Raw genomic sequence first — 8,817 nt, forward strand, 5'->3', positions numbered from 1 at the left:
CGAGTAATGTTAAAAATCCTTCAGAAGCTGAGTGGGTAGTTGAGCATTTAATGCAATGGAAATAGGGTATATTATTGCAATTTTAATCATTTTTCTTCATCGTGAACAAGAAGCAAAGAAGAGAAACAAAGTGGAGTGATTTCATAGAAGAGAATCCAATGTTCCAAGCAGATTCCAACCTCTTACAATGCATTTTCATCAATCTTAGGGTATTTTCATTTGTGCCAAGCTACACAGTTTCATATTTCTTTGTAAAGGAAACCCTAGTTTGCACAAATGGCTTCAAGTTCTAAGAAAACCCATCACAAAGAGTCGTTTGAGGTCCAACTAGTATCTAATGAGGTTAAGCAACCTAATTTCTACCCCATCCCTAAAGTTGCATATAAGAATGATCTTGTTAGAGCCCTTTCCTGCATACCCCCAAAAGTTGTAATGGTTCAGGACGTAAGGAGATGTTATAACTATAAGATAGGAGCCATAGGAGATATGGAAATAAGGGAAGCCTATGAGAAGTTGTGTGTCGATGGAGTTTTGAAGGATGAACATAAAATTACTAAGAAGAAGGGTTTAACATGAGCTTTGGGTTTTCCCACCGTATTTAAGACAGAATGGATTAGACTTGTGTTAAGTAGAATTCATGATGGTAGTCTGTGGTTAGAAGATGTTCCCATAAAGATCATGAAAAGAATCATTCATAGGGTAACTGGATATCCTACCCTAGATCGGTACAAGACCTTGAGAAGTGAATCCAAGGAGGTTATTGAGAAAAAAATTGGTGCCAAGTGGAATAAAAAGGAATTACAATTGACACCATTCAAGATCCTCTAGTTGAATTTGTTGTTAGAGTTATTGCCCATAAATTCTATCAATCCAGTAGACTCAATAGTGTGCCTTGTATTGCAATAGATGTAGGCTACAAATTGGTGAAAAAGGATCATACTTATGATCTTGTAGAGTTGCAACTTCAATAGATTAATGAAAACTTAGCAGCTATAAGAAGGACAAAGGGTGCCCAATGCAAATTTGGTGCAATTTTGGTTTGTATATTCTTCTATGTTCAGAATGAATTTCGTTCTTTTGGAAAAGTTGCATAGAGAAATGATAGAACTATCATAGTCCAAATTAATGAATATATAGAACAAATGGGAGACAATTTTAACACACTGATGACAAGTTATTTTGAAGATTTTAAGAAATCAATGAAGCAAAGACTCAGGATTCTAGTTTCTTTAGTGGAGAAACATGTAAATGATGTTTGTTTTCTTGTAGATATTAACTATACCTATGTACAAGCCATCATACCAAGAGTGAGATGGTTAAGGCCTCTTGGTTATGAGATCAACATAGATGAAGCATCTACAAAAATAACTACATTATTGGCAGAAGAGATAGACAAGAGTGTCCCACACTTTGGCACTTATGATGTGGTAAGGTAAAAGGTGGATATGGAGTTAAAGAATGCCTCCACACTCAAGAAAAAGGATAAATTGGTTAAAAAGCTAAAGGCAAAACTTGGTGAAGGAAAAATAGAAGGGGATGAAGAAGATGAAGAAGAGAAAGAGCAAGGACCACCTACATTAACCCAAGGCATGGGTGAAGATGTTGAAGAAGAGGAAAGTGCAGAGAAGGATGCACCCAAGGTTGAGCCCAAGAAAAGGAAAGAAAAGAACAACTAGTTGCACAGTCTAAGGCATAGAAAACTGTGACAAAACCTAGCCCAGTAAAGTTAACTACAAGGGCATATACAAGGGGAATAGCCAAAGAAGACAAGGAACAAGAAAAGAAGAAGGCAATAGAGCAAGGTGGGCCTGCAAAGAAGAAGAAAAGAAAGTCTATTGCACCACAGGAATCAGAGGAAGAAGAAACAAAATTTGATGAAGAACAATTTAGAATGGTAAGACACTCCACTTCATCTAGATTAGAAAGCATTTGTAATGATATTAGAGATAATACAGATTTGTCTAGTCTTAAGACCATAAAGCTCAATAAGTTGTCTATAGAACAAAAAAATGCAGTTGAGGAGTTCATCTAGACTATGATGGCAAAGTTCAAGACTACTCCACTTGAACTTGATGACTCAATACCCAAGAAGCTAAGCACATTAATTGTGAGTAAGTGGCATTACTGCCTCAAAATGGAAAAGGAAATAAGAGAGTCAAATTTGGCTTGTGTAATGCTAGACCTTACAAAAGGTCAAATTAGTAAGGAAAGAAAAAAATATGCAAGCAAATTTGCACCTAAATACTGAGCCTTTAGTATCCTGCAGAATCAAATTGAAGATGTTGTCAATAAATCAACACAAATATGGAAGGTAATCTATGGAGTGACTATAAGAAAGGAGGGAGAAGAGGACCCTTTTGAAGGGAGAAATGAAGAAGAAGAAGATATTGATGAAAGTGAAAAAGAGGAAGATGTGGAGAAAGATGCCCAAGAAGGTGAATAGGCAACAGTTGAGGAGTAGCAACAAGAACAGAGTGTCCAAGACACCCAATTGCCACCACCTAGTCCTCCACATACTTCAACTATACTTGTAGAATCCATAACAATAAAGGATGTTTTTGACACCTCTTGTTAGAACATCAATCCACTCACTATAAAGGATCTCAAGAAGATTCTTCAGCAAAAAACATTGCAATCACAGTTGTGCAGTAGCCCTATTTTGGTGAGTGTAGATGAATTGCAGAAGGCAGTAGTTGAAATTACCAAGGAAAAGGTGAATCCACAAGAACCACCTTCACAAATTCCTACAGCTACTAGTACTCAACCTAAAGAGCACGAAGTCAAAGATACAACTACTAAGGTTGACACTTCAGTAAGTACAACTGCAGGAGAGACAACAAAAGAGAAAACTAGATAGAGAGATACCTCTGTATCTACAACACAAACACAAGGTGCATTGCCTAAGATAACTATCATTGATCAAGGTAGAAAAGAATAGGACAAGGAAGAGGAGAGCCCTAAGGAGAAGGAGCATCAGACAATTCAAACATTGGCCAACTTGCCTAGAACAGGGACTTCCACTAAAACTTCACAGCAACCAAGCTCTGCAGTACCATTGCAAATATCTATACCAAGCTCAAATTATACCAAGGTTGCAAGGGTACTTCACTATGGAGACCCTACTCTTGATGAAGATATAGTCATTCCCAGGTATGACTTTGACACCATGACCATTGCCCAAATGACTGAAGTGCAAGAGGCACTTGAAAGGAAGAAGAAGCAAGAGGTACTTAGATATGAGTACAAACAAAGGAAAGCATTAGTAGAAATTAAGGATATATTTCTAGATGCTTTCAATTTATAGGTACCTGATGAAACAAAGCCCATAATGGAACAACTAGCCAATATAGTGGACCAGGTACAAAGTGAAGACCAAGAGAACAATGTAAAACTAATGGAATTGTCCAAAAAGAAATTTCAAGGGAAAGTAAACAAGAAAATTGAAAATTAAATAGCACTATCACAAGTTGAACTAGCCAAGAAAATTGAAAAGGTCAAATAGGTACTTGAGAATATATTCTCATTGTACAAAAAGTTGTGTGACTTCTCATATTTCACACAAGAGACTAGCCAGAGGATAATGAGCTTGGAGAGGAATTTGAATATTTCAAGCATGCAGCTACCTAAGGATCCAACTCAAAGTGAGAAGCATTTTTCTCAAACACTTTGTACTCAAAAGGAATTGGCTGAATTGACAACAGAAGAGAGCACCATCAAAGCCATATTTCTATAGCTTCAATCTTCCATCACCCCACAGTTGGAAATCCTCCATAAGGCACAAGCCTATGCAAAAAATGTTCTAAAGAAAGACCCTAATTTTTCTACTTTAGATGGTCTTGTTCATCTTGTTGTAGAGACTACCATCCAGTACAAATCTCTTGAAATTGCTTTGAGTAATTGGGATGCTTCTCTCAAGATGATTATTGAGGTAAATAGTACATTTTTGGAAAAATATGGTCTTAACCCTTAGAACCCTTTGACATAAGTGTCAAAAAGGGGGAGATAAAGAGAATGGGGGAGATATAATGTTATATCAGCATTTAGCATGAGACCAGCACAATAATTTTGGTTACGAAGACATAACAGATAATGGCACAATCAACTCAAGGGGAGTTACAATAATTTTTTAGTATATATTGTTTCTTACAAGATTTTGATCAATTTTTTTTAACCTCTATATATATACTGAGCAAATTAGTGAATGTACTCATAAGGTCAAATAAATAATGATTAGTTAAGTGTTTTTGACACTCATGTCAAAAGGGGAGATTGTTAGTCTCAGAATAGTTTTGACATTTGAGTGCCAACACACTTAACCACTTTCTACATTGAAGCTGAGCAACCTTAAAGTGTCGAGTAAAGATCAAGTGCCGAGAAGCCTTCAGGTGTCAAGTGAAGATCAAGTGTTGAGTGACTTAGGTGCCGAGCATGATACAAGAGCTGAGTGATATTTAAGTGTCAAGTCACAGACGATGCCAAGAAAAATAGAAATGCAACAGGAGCTGAGTGAGATAGTTTTGTTACATGTGCCGAGCATCAAAAATTAGTAAGTGTCGAGTAACATAGAATGCACATATGATTTTGTAACTTTACTAATTTAGATGTAAACCATTTTTATGGCCAACATTGAAGGATCTAGAAGGATCAAACAGATAAGATCGAATCTTTTATTTTTCCTATGCAAACTACATGCAACCAATTTAAAAAATGAAGAAGGCATGCAACCAATAAAAAAAGTGCAAGGAATGAGTGGGAAACAAAGATTCAATATGGATCGTAGATCCACACCTAACCCTAAGTCTTCAAATGTCTTTATAAGGAAGATGAAATCTCATTGTATTAGGAATGGATGAAGGAGTGTATGGGGAAACTATAGTGGAGTTCAAAGTGAAGAGTAAAAAGACTTAGAGGAAGAGAGCAGTAGTTAGACATTCAATTGATTAGAACAAAGCAAGGGATATAAACAAATATTAGATCTCAGAAGGATCAAGATCAGAGAAAGTAGATCAAGTGTCTGTATTCAGCAATCAAGGATTGTAAGCTATCAGGTTTGTTATACCTAATACTCTTTAGCCATTGTATTAGAAAGGAAACCCTATGTTGATAGGTTAGCTTAACAACTATTTTGTAGATCCTTTAGAAAGGTGATTAAATACTTTCTTATTCCTGGAGGGTTTCTGGGTTACCAAAATCTCAAGTGTTATATGGTGATGCATTTTTGTTTCTCATGATTGTTTAATGTTTATATGCATGCATGATAATTTTAGTTATATGTTATTAAGGATTTAAAATAGGCTAAAGGCTAGTACTTCTGATTCACCCCCCCCCTCTTAGAAGCATTCTTCCCATTTGAATATTCCAACATGATGTCCTTTCTTTTTGCACTTATGACAATGACTTGCATTCTTAGGTTTGTCATGTTGATGGGCATTCTTGCTCCTACACACATTATAGGTATGCCCCTTTTTACCATAGAAATGAAAAGTAGGTTTAGTGTTCTTACCTTTGTTACTCCTTTCTTCTACACTCTTGGATGGTTCTCCTTGTTCAGTGTTGGTGTATCCTAGTCCTGAAGTATCATTACTATCCCTTGGTGATTTTAGTAGCTACTCAAAGTACTTGATGGCCTCATTAGGTTTTTTGAAGCTCTCTACAATCTCCTTTTCTCTTTTTAGGTCATTTTACATCTTCAGTGTAGAGATCTTAATATCCTTTCTATTTGGTTCATGATGTGCATTCATCATCTGACTCAAGGTGTCTAGCTATATGTTTGAAATTCTTGCAAGCTCAATTGACTTTTCTTCTAGTTTGTTGGCAAGATTTCTCTTTTCTTCTTCTAGCATAGCCTTGTCTTCAATGGCTCTTTTCTTCTATTCAGTCACCTCACAAAGCATCATAGCTTGTCATTCTTGTTCAAGCTTGAGTGTTCTAATTTATTCTACTTCAGCTCTATTCTTCTCCATCAGGTTTGCTATTATTGCATCAAACTCTTTGGAATCTCCATTTGAAAATAGGTTTGAGGTGTCAATCTCCTTATACTATGTATCATTCTCAGCTATGGCAATCTCTCTTCTTCTCTTTAAGGATTTTCTTAGTTCTTCTCTAGCTTCTTCCAAAGCATGTAAAGCAAGTTGTATATCAATTTCTCGATTCTCTATGATCTTCCCAAGTTTGTAGACTTCCATTTCCAGATCTTTTCTCTAAGCTATAAGGCTTCTCCTTGTGATAACTTAGCTCTGATACCAATTGTTGGAATTTACAAGTGGGAAGATTTACTTCTAAGAGGGGGGGTGAATCAGAAGTAACCAACTTCAACCCTATTTAAAATCTTTTAGCTGATAACATTTGCATGCATCTCATTCATCTAATAAACATGAAAGTAAAAGACATGCATGAAAACACATAACACAAGATTTGGTAACCCAGAAACCCTACAAAATAAGAAGGTAAAAATGGGGTGGGGATGACACCCACAAAGTATCACTACAACAATATGTAATTGTTCAAGGTTACAATGTTTGACCACTTCCACTGGTCTTCCCTATGAAAGGCCTATCCTATTTAAGACTTTACACCCTGTTAAAAGTGACCTGGTTAAAGGATTTAACTACCCTGCTAAAAGTAAGCCTGGTTAAAGGACTTTAGTAGATTCACTTGGAATGCCACCTTGTTAAAGGATTTACAAATGGCTGCTAAGCCAACCTATGTCCATAGGGTTTTCATTCCTAATACAATTTCTAGAGAGTATTAGAAAGGCTTGACCTGATGACTTGCAATCCTCAATTGCTGATTCTAGATCCTTGTTCTACTTTGACTGCTTTGATTCTTGCTTGATCTGATATGTCACTCTTCAAAGTTTTGATACTCTGTTCTTGATCAACTAGATTCTACAATGCTACTCTATTCTTCACTAAGTCTTTTCACCCTTTTGCACTTTGCTATAATTCACCCATACACTTCTCTCTCATGCATACAATGGGGTTTTTTCCTCCTTTTAAAGATTTCAAAGACTTAGGGTTAGGTATGAATCTACGATCAATATTAAATCTTCATTTCCCACTCATTTCTTGCACTTTTCCTATTGGTTGCATGCCTTCTCCATTTTTCTTATTGGTTGCATGTTGATTACATAGGTAATGCAAAAGATTCAATCTTATCTTCAAGATCCTTCAAGATTCACCCTATGTTGGCTTCAAAAATGGTTTACATCTAAGTTTGTGAAGGTACAAATTCATAGGTTGATTCTATGTTACTTGGAACTTACTAGTTATTGATGCTCGACACATATAGAAATTATATCTCACTCGACATCTATAGCATTTCTATTTCACTCGACATCTATACTTTGCTCGACACCTATAGTGACTCAGCACTTGAACTTCGCTCAGCAACGAAAGATCACTTATCACCTAAAGTTCACTTGGCACCTATTGAATTCTCTAGCTTGGCACACACTATAGCTCGGCTTTTGTATTATACTCGAAATCATCTTGAGAATTGGTTAAGTGTGTTGACACTCAATTGTCAAAACCAATCTGAGACTAACAGCTACCTCATTTGCTTTTGAATTTTATCTTATTTTGCCTTCTTTTCATCTTTAATTTTACCTATATTCATGCAATTTTTGGCTAGATGACCAAGTTTGGTACAAGTGAAACATCTTATGGTGGTATCTCTTCTCCTCGTGTGATGTTTAACACAATTTATGCTAGTGTGTCCAAATTCTCCACAGTAATGACATCTACACCAAGTGTTGTAGTCCCAACTGAATATTGCTTTCATAATTTGCTCTGCTGGATTGAATGACTTGGTTCTACATTCTAATGCCTTGTGACCTTGTTTCTTGCACTTGTGATACTTGCCCTCAAATTTTGGTTTCTCTTTGCATTCATTAGCCCTATGACCATGCTGATTGTAATTGTAGCATTTTCTATTAAATTTTGTTTTATCGTTACTCCAACATTTGTTTGATGTATGACCTAACTTACCACAGTGATATCAAGTAGGTCTTTGATTCATTTTAGCAGCGTGTTCAAAGGATTCACCTTCTTCTTTCTATTCAATTCCTACTTTTCCTTTTTGCCTATAGAGGTTTTGCTCATTCAGTTGAATCATGTTTGCTTGAGATTTCATCATTCTTTCATTGATTTGGTTTTCAATGTTTAGATCATTTTTCAATTTTTTACTAATTTTCTTTTCATACCTCAGCTCATTTCTTAGTCTTTCATTGATTTGTCTTTCTAAATTTAGATCATTCCTTAATATTTTATTGATCTGTCTTTGGCTCATGATTTTCTCATTTGAATTGGAGATTTGATCCATAAGATAAGCCTTCAATTCTTTCTTCAATGTACTAATGATCATTCATCTGATTTGCAAGTTCCTTTCTTACTTTAAGGGATTGGGAAAGTTGTTCCTTAGCTTTCTTGAGTTGTGCAATGGCCATTTCCAGATCCAACTTTTTATTGTCAATTGCCTTATCAAGTCTGAATATCTTCATTATCCTTGATCTTTTCTCAAGCTATCAAACTTTTTCCTGAGAACCACAAAGCTCTGATACCAATTATTGGAAATATTCAAGACTATGCTAGGTTACTAAGAGGGGAGAGGTGAATTAGTAACCTAAAATCTTTATCAATTATAGATCTTAATTGTAATAATCCAATTACCATTTAGTTCATCATATCTAACCTAATTACATGCATGACAAATTGGAAATATAAAAATTCATAACACTTGAACACAATGATTTGGTGACCCAAAAACTTTCCAAATAGAAAGTAAAAATGGGGTGGGAATGATACCCACAAAAATTCA

This window comes from Cupressus sempervirens, chromosome 3 (assembly GCF_028749045.1).
Source record: "Cupressus sempervirens isolate cs-2001-9-10 chromosome 3, ASM2874904v1, whole genome shotgun sequence".
NCBI classification, from domain to species: domain Eukaryota; kingdom Viridiplantae; phylum Streptophyta; class Pinopsida; order Cupressales; family Cupressaceae; genus Cupressus; species Cupressus sempervirens.